Source organism: Zerene cesonia, chromosome 12 (genome assembly GCF_012273895.1).
Source record: "Zerene cesonia ecotype Mississippi chromosome 12, Zerene_cesonia_1.1, whole genome shotgun sequence".
NCBI lineage: Eukaryota > Metazoa > Arthropoda > Insecta > Lepidoptera > Pieridae > Zerene > Zerene cesonia.
In genome coordinates this window covers 2,105,405-2,119,842 of record NC_052113.1, presented here as the reverse complement: position 1 = coordinate 2,119,842, position 14,438 = coordinate 2,105,405, and the positions used below count along the sequence as shown (strand labels likewise).

General features: G+C 33.2%; 1 protein-coding gene across 1 annotated transcript in view; it reads left to right on the top strand.

The window, feature by feature from the left end:
* LOC119830637 (ribosome biogenesis protein WDR12 homolog) overlaps window positions 1-14,438 on the top strand; it is a 205,132-nt gene that overhangs the window by 183,733 nt on the left and 6,961 nt on the right. The window lies entirely within an intron of this gene.

Below are 14,438 nucleotides of genomic sequence, written 5' to 3'. Positions count from 1 at the left end.
TCTTACATTTTGACAGTTTTCACAAGTGTAATATGTGGTCGCCACGAAAGAAGTCCACGACAAGAGTATGAACTAAGATCGGCTATATTATAAACAACTTAGATCATGTATGTCAGGTAAGCTACGCGGACAATCCTTCTAACAAAAAAGTCTGTCAATTTTAGCGGGAGGGGAACTCACTACTACATTTAAGACAAAAAGTACAATTTATGTTGTTACAAACTCACACTTCCGAAAATGTCAAATACTAGCTTAATTTACGCACACTAATAACCGCCCACATAAACAAAATTATATAAATACAGCGTAAGAATACACTATAAACAAAGAGGATGGGGTAAGGTCAAATCAATGGATATATCGATATTCCAGATATTTTTTTATTTTTTGTAACTCGAAAAAAAACTAATAACGAATTATTGTTTTCGCGGGGTAAATGTTCGTTTGAGAAATTCGCTCACACTACAATATGTGGTTACAAAACAATATACACCAAAAAAATAATATTTAAGCTGAAAAGAAATTCAAAATAACGAATTAATTTGCCAAAATGACGTAATCTATATTTGAGAAAAAGTACTGATATTGAATGCTTTAAACTGATAACTAATAACAGCGTTACTAAACTTTTTATCACATTTACTTGGAAAATAAAATCTTTTTATCAAACAGTCACGTAATCAGCTTTCAATAATCTAATTAAATTAGAAGTAAATAGGGCTATTATTGATTTTTAAAATGTATTAATTTCTTATATATATGACGGAAAAATTTTTGTGAGTAGATGTTCTTTGAAAGGTATGCAATACGTGTATTACTATACCTAGTAAATATAAGCTTGGTTAACTCTAATTTGTGATTTACCATTATATCACCAACGTATATCAGGAAACAAATTTTTATTTATTAATCACGTAGGCATTTTGAAACAATATAAGATGCAGTATATTTTGTTCTTAACCTTTTATTTTCATCTAGACCTAGCCTGATAACTTTTTCACATAGCCGACATAACTTAACTACAAATTTTGACGCATATTTCAAATAGCCGAAAAAAAATTCCGTCGAATTGAGAAACTCTTCTTTTTTTTGAAGTTTGTGTGTTTGTGAGTTTGGATGTTTACATGTTACATTTTTATCGATATCAAAGAATGCAAAGGAGTCCAACGGTACGAAATGTCGTAAACTTTTTTTCATCTTTATGATGTATACAAATTAGTATCTAATGCTACTGTACTAAGGACTAGAATTGCGTATACTAAAGTTACTCGCGTATAATAATACTTTATTAAAATAAAAATATACTAATACAAGAAAGGATATTCTATCTTTTTGAAAATTTGACGTATTTGATCTGTTTTTGCAGGAATTTCCTGCACAAGTCGGCATGTTTGACTGAGCTCTCGTGAGCGTCCTGTCGATGCTTTGAATGCGAAAGTTTGTAAGGATATGTGTGTGTGTTTGTTGCTCTTTCACGCAAAAACTACTGAACCAATTGCCATGAAATTTGGTACGTAGATAGCTGGACAACTGGAATAACATATTGGCAACTTTTTATCCCGATATTCCTACGGGATACGGACTTACGCGGGTGAAACCGCAGGGCGCAGCTACTAAATGATATAAAATATTTATTCTTATTAGAGTAATGTTTTAATTGTCATCTGTCTTCGATTGTCCAACAATACACAACCTTATTCACATCTATTTTCCCAATCTCTGGGGACATTTTAATTAAATAACACTAGAAACATTTTTGTTGTCGCTGATAGAACAGCCCACAAGAATTGTTTTATGACGTTCGTATTATTTCAAAATATTGCACAATACAGTCTTATCGGTCATAAGATATGGATAACCATATCTCAAAACGTAGATAGGGAATACTATAGACACCGTGTGAGCGTATCACCGAAAGAGAAAAAAGATAAATACGTCATCATATAAAGTTACCGTGTAGAGTGAAAGTAAATTAATGAATTTCCCCATAGTTATTAAATAAATTTGAAATGATTAATAGATTCAGATACAGTGTACCGACCGCCGAAAAGTATATATTACTAGCTTTCCACCTGCGGCTTCGCCTGCATGGAATTCGGTTATATCGCGCGAAATGGTAAGGAGTAGCCTATAGGTTTTCCCAAGGTCTGGACTATTTGACAATATTGGTTAAATGGTTTAGGTGAGAAAGAATCTTACCTGATTTTATGTTTGACAATAAGGAACTTCCATACAAACTTTCATCCCCTATTTCAACCCCTTTCTTCACTTTTTTTCGCAATAAAAAGTATTCTATGTCCTTTCTTAAGTTCAGTTCTATCATCATACCAAATTTCATCAAAGTCGGTTCAGTGGTTTAGGCGTGAAAGCGTAACAGACAGACAGAGTTACTTTCGCATTTATAATATTAGCAGGGATGTACTTTGAACGTACACATTAGCATTAATTGTCCAACCAAGAAAGCAAGTATCTATAATGATATATATAAGTATATGATATATATATATATATATATACAAGTATCTATAGTATGTTTACATAATTTGTATCTTTGTTGCCCACCGTCCTGGGAATCGAACCTTGAGGCAGCAGTTATGTTACGATGGAATTTAATACAGGACATATTGTTGTTAAAATATTTACAAAATTTTCCATTTCCTGACTCCATCATCAGATCAATTCAATAATACTACATTATTAAATTTACCTAAAGTTTCCTGCATACGAATGCAAAAATTTCGTTTAACCGGAAAACCCGCAAGTGGGTCAAAATTTACATCTAAGATTTAATTTCAGTGTGAATTAGTTTGTTTCTCGACAATTTCCCTAAATTACCATCATCAGATCCTTATTTGATGATAATGGGACCACCTCCGAAGTATAATTATTAAAACTAGATATATATTTCTTAAAACGGTTCACATTTGCTGGAAATATGGTTCAACATACACAAAACAAAGGCAAATACATACAGAGAGACATAGAACCACCTCGTTTTCGTTTTTAGAAGTCGGTTACATTATTCACTTCATTGACAAGGTGTCAACATCACGAAGTTACAAAATCGCGTCATGGCTTTCCTCACTGCCACAACGCGTTGAGCTCTGGCTTCGAGCTCGAGCTCGAATTGCATGCCAGCCACGACACGACTTTCGCTCTGTGCTCTATGATTGTACCGCCGCGTCGTGGGCGTTTTCATTATCTGAGCCATAACATCTATTTCGCGACATGGGTGTATCAATGTGAGGAAGATGCAAATAATAATACGCCATACTTAAATAAAATATAATAAATTTGGAACAATGAAGCACTAAAAAATTCAGTCTTATCAATGTACTAGCCATTCGTTCTGGTTTCACCCGGCATGAAAACAAAATAAAATATAGCTTATGATACTCACAGTAATACTGAACCTGAATGTCATAATATGTTGTTGTAAGTATTATTTTGTTTTAAGCCCGGGTAACGCAATTATTCTAAATAAACTATAATTTGCTTTCCAATTGAACATAGCAAATCAATGACATCCAATTTCGCTCCCGATTTGAATGTACTTAAATCTTTAATAAATAAATAAATAGACGAGAAGTGTTTACAATATAGTCAACCTACAACATCCCAAAAAGCCCATAATAATAAAACAATAATATAATTTAGTTTTTAACAATACTTATTTAAATCGCGTGATTTCGGTTTTTCAACCGACTTCCCTTGGGAAGTTGTTCTTGAACGAAAAAGATTCTGGAGTCTACTCAAAACCTCGTGGTTTGGAATCGATTGACGTGATTATTTTTGTGTTTGATATGAAATTGAAAGCATTTGGTCCCATTTTAGAATTACTTTTGGTACTTTCCCCCCCAAAAACCTTTTTCGACCCTTTTATAGAAAACTGTAACTGTAAAAGGGTTGTATAACAAAAAAAGCATATACTTATAAGCAATAAACACAACAATGTAATAAAAAAACAAACATTATTTTATTAAAATTAGCTAAAAACTAATGCAAAAAAGAATGGCACTATTTGTATACCAACTCCATGCTGATCACGCCTCCAACGACAGAACTAATAATTTACATGCTTTCACACTCACACACATGTCTTGCATGCTACAAATTTATGTTTGTCAACGCACCACAGAACTAATTATATACACAAACATGCTTCCACACACACACACACACGTCTATACACTCTTTTGTTTATGGTTATGGACGAATATCAAATACTAGACCACTACTAACTGTTCTTTTAAATACCTCGGCAAATTTATAAGTTCATCTTTGACTAATAAATTAATAGGTCAGAATGTAATATAAGTCATTTGCATTTCATACTTAAAAGTAATACCAACATTTATTTTTTAATTACCATTTAAATACGCTCAAACTTAAAATGATAAGGTTTCTCAAAGGCATTTGTGACTCTGGTGATCTTTCGTGGAGGCGGACCGGTCCAGGCCACACTCATATTCCGTATCATTTTCTCTATGAGAATCTCAATCTCCAATTCAGCTATTCTTCTTCCAATACACGATCGCACACCAAAGCCAAAGGGCTGAGTGATCATGGGATGAGTGTTGCCATGATATAATGGGTCTGACTTATCAACTAACCATCGCTCTGGTAAAAATTCTGTAGCTCTTGGATAATGTTTCTCCATTTTACTTAGCACCTCGTTCGGAGACAGGATATCAATCTGAAACCGATAAGTTTTTAGTGCTTGAAAGCTTTCAACGAGAAAATAAACATCATTATTGAGCACCAAAAAATAAATTACCCCTGCAGGGATATGGTAGTTGGAAACGATGTGGTCCTTTGTAGTTCTCCGTAAGTTGGCTGATACGACTGGTTGTACTCTCTGTGACTCTTTTATGCATGCTTTTAAGTATCTTCTACTCGGCGAAGAAGAATTGATTTCTTCGCGAAGTTTCGTCTGGACGTCTGGGTTACTTGCCAAATTATACAATAGGCCCGTAACTCCGAAAGCCACCTTAAAAGTAAATATTGCTTCAGTAAATTTACATAAATTCAAACCAGTTATTACTAAAATGTTAATTAATAAATAATAAAAAACACATACAGAATCTATTCCTGCTAACAACATTTCACTGGCCATCATAATAGCAACCTTCTCATCGACTGCTAGTAGCTTTTCAATTATACTTTTGTCCTCATCCGGAATATCATGGCCTCGTTCATTTATCTGCCTTTGAGCTTCTTTTATGAATAAGGCACTTGTACTGAAATATAAAAAATAGTAGTTACAAATACTGATATTTACATTTTCATCTTTAAAAGTACTTGTTGATTGACCACAACTAAATAATAATTCATAAATATATAAATTTGTGTAAAAACATACTTCCACTGGCGTTCATACGTGTCCATGATTTTACTAAACGTCGGTGTTGATACATATTTCCACGGATTTGGCTTGAACTCCAACTCCCAAGTGTATTCTACAACTTCTTTCGCACACTTGATCAGTGTCAAAGCTGGGTCGTCGTCTGTCAAGTTGTCCCGTAGACAACCTATTCTACTTCCTAGACCCACGAAAGCTACTGATTCCAAAGACCATCTTGTTATATCGTCGTGGAATTTCTCATTCATTAATTCATTGTTATCCGAATTTTTTAGTAATCTGCAAATCATGTGCATCAGATATATATCAGGTACTCTTTTTTTGAATTATCATATATATCTGAGTATAAATCCATCAAAAAGTTTGTAAATAGTAATAGTTTTAGTATTTTACGAAGTAAATACTTACAAAGAGAAAAAGATGTTTTTATTTAACAAAAATAGGTATCGAAGTATATTCCAATGACTTTTTAACAACAACAATATCTATTTCAAACTAAATACTACCTGGATATAAAGTCATCTGCTATATCACTCAGCGCTGGTGCGTAAAGCTTTACTAGTTTCGGTTTTAAAAATATCGGATTCACTTTACTCCTGAAATCGCGCCATTGTGAACCTTCACTGAAATATAAATGTATGTGAAACTTTCATCAATTCAAATGTGCAATATATTTTAATACTATAATGTCTTAAACATGGTGTTAGAAGCAAAGATGTGGAGATATTTTATTAAGGTAAGCAGGTTCATTACTGCCCTCTTCTTTCTCTTAACATCATCGTACTTGATGAAATATGCATGTCTACTTACGCCGTAGTTAGTCCATAAACGCCGTCAAATCTCGATTTCTTTAACTTTGTTCTATAATATACTAAAGTCTGGAAACCCGGGCGAGACGGAGTAACGTCCTCTGATCTGAATACCTGAAAAGCACATATTATAATTACTTGAAATGTTTCCAGTTCCTATCTAATTTGGAATAATGCAACCCTTAGATGGATCCAACAAGAATCCTAAGTGGAGCACGTATTGGGCCAGCTCGCCCCTTTGAAGATAACTTATTATACCTATAGGACAAATTGGAGAGTCAACTAAATAATATGGAAGAACACAGCTTTAAAAATTTTTCTACCACATACCTGATCATAGTGTTCCGGCTCATACAATATCAACATGTTCGCCCTTCCAAACATACCATCGAGTTTCACAATAGGTCCAAATTTCTCGTAAAGAACCTTACATAAGTCATATAAAGTATTCTGCGGTCCCACGGTACCTAAAAAATTAAGAATCGTGATACTTTCATAATCTATACTAATATTATAAAGATGAAGACTTTGTTTGTTTGAGCGCACCAATCTCAGGAAATACTGGTCCGATTTGAAAAATTCTTTCAGTGTTAGATAGCCCATTTATTGAGAAAGGCTATTGGCTATATATGTACCACGGGCGAAGCCGGGCGGACCGCTAGTATCATATAAAAGTAAAATGAATCACTATGCACGAAACGATAATTTTGTTTAATGAAATTAATGGCAGCTATCTCATTACTAACCAATAACAGGGAGAAAGTGGCGCAACGGTCCTACAAATGGAAGAGACGACAATCCAGGAATTTCCTCGTAAGATTTTAGCGATTGTGAAGAATTCAGTGTGGTGATATTACGTACATTCCTGCTGTAAAGTGAAAACAATATTATTTATATTATTTAACTATATGTATTAAATGAGGTGATATATTTTTTTTTTAACTTAAATACTGTTAAACCGAGTACACGTCTTTTCAATCAGTTTTGAGATTTTCGCAAGGGGTATGGTCGTAACTAAGTCGTAAATAAAAGTACTGACTAATGACTATTGTTTTTTCATGTCTGTTAAATAAATCAAACTTACTTACTAACTGCACCAAAAATTATTTTTAGTTTCTGTAAAATCCACCAAAAAACTTAAATGTGAAAAATATTATTTGAACTATTTCTTGCTTTATCCTTAACAACTTTTAGAACGTTAATTTAAAAATGAAAAATATGACATTTGTAGTTGAATGTAAAATAATTTGTAAATAGTTATTATATATGATGAAATAAAGCTTAAGATTTTACTTTACCAGTTTTCAAAGTTTAGTTGGCTAATAGATTATCAATTTCTTTTTGTTGATTATTAGATTATAGATTTCGAGTTATGGATGGTTCAAAAGTCGCATAAAATAGTTCGTCTATAATAAAAATAATATATTTACAAAGGGCGCTAAGTCGCCAGTTCTTTTGCTTGAACTTAGCTTTTCTAAATTACCCTAAAACAATGTAAGTAAATATTTTTATGTTAGTCTATTTGTATGTGTATAATTCATGTAAAAAGTACAACATAGATTTAAAAAAATGTATTTAGTGACAGACCAATATTAAGTTTAGCTTATAAGCTACATTTTAAAAAATAGTTTTTAATGGGGGAATTTCCAAACTTGCAACCGGGGGATAAAAAGAAATAAATCAGAAAATGCTTCATAAATTATAGGTTCATAAATAGTTTTTTTGTTAAAATAAATATCTATTTAATTTACTCTTCAACAAGATTGTACATAGAAGGAAACTTAGAGATAATAATAATAATGATTAAAATAAAGCGTACCATTTGTTTGGCGGCCTTATCACTTAGAAGTGATCTCTTCCAGGCAACCACGGTAAAAGGTAACGAGCATACTACTAAACTAAATAAATACTTGGCAAGAACAAATAAAAATTAATAAACCATATCATGCTGCCACTTCTTCGAAATTACACGAGTGAAGAATTTTGGATAGAATTTGTCCAATAAAGTAACAAGCTATTAGAACACATTTTTCAAATAAGTTATTCGACGAATACTATATTCAGACCCAAAAGTATTTTCTTTCCAAACATGCTATCTATGAATTTAAAAATAATATAAAATAACATACCCATGACGTATATTATGAAGTACGAATATATTTCGATTCAAATTCCGTAATACAGACATGTTGAAGTTATCGCTACAAACTGTTCACTGCTTGGTTCCAATGTTTGGTTCACTTATGTGGGCCTATCACTATGAGGAATGAATCTCACCTTGAAATATTTGAAAGTCATCTCTATCAAATAAAGATAAAAAATTGGTATTTTACGCTTGTGATTAAATATTATCTCTAATCGATTGATTAATGTACTCTTATATTTATATATATCTATACATATAATTATTTCGTAGATGGTCAGTGTCTGTATATGGAAGATATTTGAAAAAAAAATTTAAGCAGCAGAACTAGTTCAGTCATTATTAGAATTTTTATCAGCTTGTGCGTTATACCCGCTAATCTCAGAAATGGAATATTGGACTCATGCGGTTATATTAATATATTATTAAAAGCCTCAATTCACCTGAAGCCTTATTTCATTCGTGTTTGTTTCATATCAATCGGTTAATAAATAAATCAGTCGTGCCAACTTAAAGAATCAGAGACAGTGTCGCGCCGCATAGTGCGCAGCAATCGTACGTATTCCGTAGGCGCATGGCATAATACATACATACAAAAATTTTAGAGTTTAAAGGATTTATAAATATATGTTGATGATCAAAATGCAGTGGTGGCTCAGTGGTGAGAGCCTCGTACTTCAAAATCGATAAGTCGGTGTTCGAGACCGGGCGAGCGTGCGGGAAATAAATTGATTTTTCAATTTATCTGCACATGGGGATATCATCACCACTGCTTAAAACGGTGAAGGAAAAAATCGTGAGGAAACTGACATGTCCAAGAATCAAAAAGTTTGACGACATGTGACACCTGTCAGTCGCACTTGGCCAGCGTGGTGGATAATGGCCTGAACCCTCATAGGTGGCCTGTGTCAGCTGTGGGAACATATATGGGCTGATGATGATGAGCATATGACTATTATAATGCCTTGACATTAATTTTCTTTATTACTTAAACCACCAGTAACCAGAATGTACAGTCCTATGATAGTCAGACAGTTGAATTTAGCTGCCGTTGAATTGATATGCCGTTTGCGCTATTTCTATGATTGTGCCGCCGCAACGTGAATGTATCACTGTGAGGAACATGCAAATAATAGTACGCCATAGTTTAAAAGAATATATTTGGAAAAAAATCACTTAAAATACAGTCTTATACTAGCCATTCATCTACTAGGCATAAAAACAGAATAAAATATATGGGTATAGTAAATATATATACTCAGAGTACTACTGAATCTATTTAAAAAAAAATGTTGTTTTTTTATGTCATAGTTGGCAATCCAGCTGGTGGGTCGCCTGATGGTAAGCGCTACCACCACCCATGAACATTTGGAGAGGCGTAAGGTCAATTGCAGACCTTTCGCCTCTACAAATGAATTGCTGACTTTAATTGGGAAGCGATTAGGAAAGGATTGATGAGAGGAATAAAGGAAAGGACTGGTAAGGGTAAGGCAAAGGATATGGGCCTCCGACTCCCCCACTCACCGTACGAAACACAATAGCAAGCTATTTCACGCCGGTTTTCTGTGGGGGTGTAGTACTTCCCCGGTGCAAACTGGTCCAATTCGTGCCGAAGCGTGCACGACTCCCACACATAAATATTATTCCAAAAGAAAACTACGATATCTGTGAATGTCGTAATATGTTACATATATTATTTTATTTTAAACCACGGTAACGCATTTATATTAAATAAAATCACACTATCACATATGACAATAATATTATAAATGTGAAAGTTTAAAAAAAGAAAAAATAATCAACCTACATACCTATACAACGTATAATACATAGCAAAAAGACCAGGATAATAAGCAACAATATAATTTAGTTTTTAACAATATTTATTTGAATCATATAATTTCGATTTTTCAACCGACTTCCCAAGAATGAAGAAGATTCTCGAGTAGACAAGATTTTTTTTTGAGTTGCCAACTAAAATTAGAACTTAGAATTACGATTGGTACCTTCCCCCCAAAGACCTTTTATGACTTTTTTATAGAGAACTACAAAAAGGTCCTCGACGTCCAAGGATTATATAACTAAAAAACAAATACTTATAAGACATGAACACAACAATGTTATAAAAAATACACATTACTATGCAATTACTGGGAATTTATATTATTAATTTATATATTTGCATCACTAAACTTTTTGTATACCTTCTCCAAGCTCATCACTACTCCAAGCAATGTATCAGCTACAAATTTATGTTTGTCAACGTACCACAGAACTAATTATATACACAAACATGCTTCCACACACACACACGTATATATACTCTTTTGTTTATGGTCATGGACGAATTTGAAGTACTAGACCACTACAAATTATTCTTTTAAATATCCCGGTAAATTTATACCTTTCAATCTATAACTACTAAACTACTAATACGTCAGAATATAAAACATTTGCGTTTCATACTTAAAAATAACAGCAAAATTTATTTTTTGACAGTACTTTTGACAACTTACATATCTGCGAGTAATCGCATACATTTAAATACGCTCAAACTTAAAATGATAAGGTTTCTCAAAGGTATTCGTGACTCTGGTGATCTTTCGTGGAGGCGGCCCCGTCCAGGTCACCCTCATATTCCGTATCATTTTCTCTATGAGAATCTCAATCTCTAACTCAGCTATTCTTCTTGCAATACACGAGCGCACACCAAATCCAAAGGGCTGAGTGACCATGGGATGAGTGTTGCCATAATATAATGGGTCTGACTTATCGACCAACCATCGTTCTGGTATAAATTCAGTGGCTTTTGGGTAATGTTTCTCCATTTTACTTAGCACCTCGTTTGGAGACAGGATATCAACCTGAAAACCAATAAGTTTTTGGTGAGCTTTCAACGAGAAAACAAAGCACTGATGTATTATCATTGAACAACAAAAAATAAATTACCCCTGCAGGAATATAGTAGTTAGAAACGACATGGTCCTTTGTAGTTCTCCGAAAATTGCCCGATACGACAGGTTCTAGTCTCAGTGACTCTTTCAGGCATGCTTTTAAGTATCTTCTACTCGGCGAAGAAGAATTGATTTCTTCGCGAAGTTTCGTCTGGACGTCTGGGTTACTTGCCAAATTATACAATAGGCCCGTAAATCCGAAAGCCGTCTTAAAAGTAAACATTGCTTCAGTCATTTTATATAACTTCAAATCACTTGTTACTTCATTCATTAATACAAAAAAAAATACATATAAAATTATGAAATCGTAATTCGATGATATAATTTCATGTTAACAGTGAGTGTGAGTTAAGTAATAATTTATAATTAATTAGTAGTATATTATCGATATAACACGTACAGAATCTATTCCTGCTAATAGCATTTCACTGGCCATCATAATAGCAACTTTCTCATCGACTGCTAGCAGCTTTTCAATTATACTTTTGTCCTCATCCGGAATATCATGGCCTCGTTCATTTATCTGCCTCTGAGCTTCTTTTATGAATAAGGCACTTGTACTGAAATAATAGTTACAAATACTGATATTCACATTTTCATCTTTAAAAGTACATGTTGATTGACCACACCTAAGTAATAATTCATAAATATATAAATTGGTGAAAAAACATACTTCCACTGACGTTCATACGTGTCCATGATTTTTCTAAACGTCGGTGTCGGTATATATTTCCACGGATTTGGCTTAAACTCCAAGTCCCAAGTGTATTCCACAACGTCTTTCACGCATTCGATCAGTGTCAAAGCTGGATCGTCTTTCGTCAAGTTGTCCCGTAGGCAACCTATTCTACTTCCTAGACCCACGAAAGCTACTGATTCCAAAGCCCATCTTGTTATATCGTCGTGGAATTTCTCATTCATTAATTCATTGTTATCCGTATTTTTTAGTAATCTGTAAATCATGTGTATCAGAGATATATCAGGTACTCTTTTTTTGAATCATCATATATATGTGAGTATAAATCCATCAAAAAGTTTGTAAATATTTATAATTTTAGCATTTTACGAAGTAAATACTAACAAAGAGAAATAGATGTTTTTATTTAACAGAAGTAAGTATCGAAGTAGATTCCAATGAAATTTAACAACAACAATATTCATTTCAAACGAAATACTACCTGGATATAAAGTCATCTGCTATTTCACTCAGCGCTGGTGCGTAAAGCTTTACCAGTTTCGGTTTTAAAAATATCGGATTCACTTTACTCCTGAAATCGCGCCATTGTGTACCTTCACTGTAATACAAATTTATGTGAAACTTTCATCACTTCAAATTTGCAATATATGTTATGAATTTAATGTCTGAAGTTACATGGTATACAGAAGGAACTTAATTATAAGGATTTTGTATGATGATGGTATTAAAAGCAAAGACGTGGCGATATTTTATAAAGGGAAGCAGATTCATTACTGAGAATTAAATAAATATATAGCCTCAAGAATATAAAAGAACATTATACATATTAAGCATGCTCTCTTCTATCTCATAACATCATCGTACTTGATAAAATATGCATGTCAACTTACGCCGTAACTAGTCCATACACGCCGTCAAATCTTGACTTTTTGAACTTTGATCTATAATAAAGCAACGTCTGGAAACCTGGGCGACTCGGAGTAACGTCCTCTGATCTGAATACCTAGGAAGCACATATAATTACCCGAAGTGTTGCCAGTTCTTTTTTAATTTTGAACATAGCAACGATTCTGCACGAATGAAGCCATCTCGCACATTGGAAGATAACTGTTTATATACACAAATTGGAGAGGAAAGTAAATGATATGGAAGAAACATTGAAAGCGTTTCAAGAATATACCTGAGCATAGTGTTCCGGCTCATAAAATATCAACATGTTCGCCCTTCCAAACATACCATCCAGTTTTACAATAGGTCCAAATTTATCGTAGAGAACTTTACATAAATCATATAAAGTTTTCTGTGGTCCTACGGTACCTAAAATATTATAAACCGTGAAAATGTCTATTAAAAAAAATAAACACATGACTATACGTAAAAGGTTATTGATTCGTAAATGGTAATTCATATTATGAACTTGGCCATTTAACGACATTAAAAAATACATGCATACTTTTATATTTCATGCACAAATATATCAGTGAAACCCGATATCCTATTAAAGTGATGAAATCAAATATTTAAATAGTAAAAAATTTGTATTCATTCAAAATTTCAAATATTATTATCTAACAAATTAATGGTAGTTATCTAATTACGAACCAATAACAGGGAGAAAGTGGCGCAACGGTCCTACAAATGGAAGAGACGATAATCCAGGAATTTCCTCGTAAGATTTTAGCGATTGTGAAGAATTCAGTGTGGTGATATAACGTAAGTTATTCCTGTAAAGTGGAAGAAATCTAGTTATTATTGGTATAAAACCATTTTCGTTTGTCTAGTCTCTTTTAATGGATATTACCTACGTCTCTTCTTTGTAGAAACTGCTTTCCGAACCCGTGGTATATGTAAAAATGTGTTATGACGATAAAAAAGTGCTTTATTTTAAGTCTTATTGAATAAATAGATGTTTGAGGGAACTCCCTCATTTCTTTCAAGGGAACTCCCTCCGGCTGAGTCTTACGTCAGTTAATCTCACATTAGGGAGAGTGGGGTAGTTATCAGTTTTTTTTTGTTACGTCAACACGTGAGACACAATAGATACGACAACGATATGATACATGAAAACATTACATTAGAATACAGTTTTAAATATTTTCTTTTTCTTTACTTAAATACTGTTACACATTTTAAAACCAGGTTTGCTATTTTCGAGTATGATCGTAATAAAGTCGTAAATAAAAATACTTAGTTTTGCTTTATCTTTAAATCATATTTATTAAAATCTCACGTGATATTGAGAGAGGGGGCAAAGGGGAATCAAATCTCACGAAATCTCGCCAGAGGGAGACGGGGTGGCCGAAATCTTTCTAAAAACGTCTTTTAAGTTACAACACAAGACCATTCCAGTAAATCCCACTGAAAATATAAATGTGAAAAAAGTATTGAGAATATATTTTTAGTCCAAGAAAATGGGTAGGGTAAATGCGAATTTGAGATTAAAACTTGAATTTTTGATATAATTTACTTTGAG